This window comes from Octopus bimaculoides, chromosome 4, assembly GCF_001194135.2.
Source record: "Octopus bimaculoides isolate UCB-OBI-ISO-001 chromosome 4, ASM119413v2, whole genome shotgun sequence".
Taxonomy (NCBI): domain Eukaryota; kingdom Metazoa; phylum Mollusca; class Cephalopoda; order Octopoda; family Octopodidae; genus Octopus; species Octopus bimaculoides.
Genome location: NC_068984.1, coordinates 83,009,247 through 83,011,399, shown reverse-complemented (window position 1 = coordinate 83,011,399; position 2,153 = coordinate 83,009,247). Strand labels below are relative to the sequence as shown.

The 2,153-nt window shown below is 32.9% G+C and overlaps 1 protein-coding gene across 1 annotated transcript in view; it reads left to right on the top strand.

Annotated features, from left to right (window-relative positions):
- Window positions 1-1,782, top strand: part of LOC128247600 (uncharacterized) — a 118,733-nt gene extending 116,951 nt beyond the window's left edge. Inside the window, exon 9 of the transcript XR_008263948.1 lies at window positions 1,420-1,782. The gene's annotated coding sequence lies outside the window, so the exon portion shown is untranslated. The remainder of the gene's footprint in view (window positions 1-1,419) is intronic.
- The last annotated feature ends 371 nt before the right edge of the window (window positions 1,783-2,153 follow it).

Genomic DNA, 2,153 nt, shown 5'->3' with positions numbered 1-2,153 from the left:
ATATAAATATTACAAATTAAAAAGGTAAAGGATTATCAATTTATTAATTAATAAATCAATTAATAATTAATAATTTTTACCAAGCCCATCGGTATGTAAGCACCATTATTGGTGGAGAACTTATTTAAAAGCTCATATATATTTATAAACATAATTAAGGGATCAGCAAATATTTGCTTCATTGATCCCTTAATTATGTTTATATATATAAATATATATATATCCATGTATTTATGTATATACAAACAGATATATATATATACATACATATGCATATACATGTACATGCATGCATATATACATATACACATATATGCGTATATACATATATACAGATACACATATACAGATACATATATATGTGTTTATATATATATGTATATGCACATAAATATACACACATATATATGTATATACATACAAACGTATCTACCTTTCTCTCTCTCTCTCTGTCTATATATATATATATATATATATATATATATATATATATATTACCAAATAGAATAAATCTGATATTAAAATGTGTGAATGTGTTCGCGCGCGCGTGTGAAATTTTTCAGTTATGTGTCTGTACACGTGATCCTTCGTGCACGCTTGGGCAGCGGAAAGATTTTAAAAGTATGCAGTTGCCATAGTGTTGTTTGTGACCAAATTGCTAACGTCGCTTTCAGTAATTAGCTAGCTTACATACCAGCTGGTTTATAATGAGCATCCGTGAGGTCACTCAACCTACTAAAAGCAGCAACCAAACTGCCTTCTAATACCTTATTTTTTATAGAAAGAAAACATTGGTTAATTTGATCGTAGGACTTCTCGATCAGATTGTCTTGGGGGCTGAACAACAACAGTTAATAAATAAATTCCTCTAGCATTAGTGGTACGTCTAACACTGACCGGGAACATGAACTTGGTCACTCGACCTGCTTGAAATAATAGCCACATCTCCGTTAAATCATTCCTACTAAGTAGTACACATGGGGCAATATAACCCGGCGTACACAATGCCTGGGAAAAGACGGGATGCTCATGGCTGGAATGCGTATCATAGGTCTGCTCGGTCAAGACTGAACTGGGCATCGGCAGGAGCACAGCGTGTCTGATTGATCAAAGCTGAAAAGTAGCTAAACAAAAACAACAATACCGTTTTTAGTCTTTGAGTGCCTTTAATTTTGCTAAACAAGCCTAAGACAACGCCCAGTTTAAACATCGCAACATTTTCCTAGCGTACCATTAGTTTTGTTAGTAAGCTTAAGACATCCAAAGACCGGAGGTGGTGTTAGCACCCTCACCTGATCCTTGGATGACTTTAACAGAATTCATTCTGTTGCAAACATTCAGACTTGACCCTCCCCACAGTTCTCACAAAACCCATTTTTTAATATTTTTCTTTATTTTTCTGCTGGTATTTACCTGCAGATGTTTACACTGGACATCAGGAACATTAACCCCACCACGAAAGGAGAGTCTGTAAAGTTCAACGAAGCTGTTCCTTCTTGAAATATATTATATAAAAAACAAAAAAACAACACAAAAATGTTGGCAAATGGCTCATGACATTTAGTTGAATATCGATGAAGTTCAGAACTTTATTTGAAAGAATTCAGTATGAACTCTCTGCGTAACCCCAACACCACCAAAAGACTCTAAACTGCATCCCCACCCCTTTTCTTTTGCTATGAGATAAAATAGAATGAAATAAAATTGAATAGAACAAAATATAATAAAATTAATTGCCTTGTTTTCTATTTTGATAATTTCATTCACATTTAGGATGTATTATAGATGTGAACACAACCCTTCTTCGAAGATGATTAATAGTAGACTTCATGGACCATGTAATATATATTTACCTTCAATTACATTATGTAACAACACACTAGAACAAAAATATTTTAAATTCAGAAATTAACCTTCGATTGTATAATAAAATGCGCGCAAATTTGCTATCAATTGATTTCAGATCTCTTTAAGCAACAAAATTAGTGACTTTGATCTTATGAAACTGAATAACTATTGTAATGGACCACTGGTGGTCAAACTGAATTATGTTTTGCAACATTGCATTATTGGAATATATATTGATTCTAGTGCTTCACTAGTACTTTATTCTATACACTTCGACAATTTGAAATGCAAAGCTGTCTTTGGCG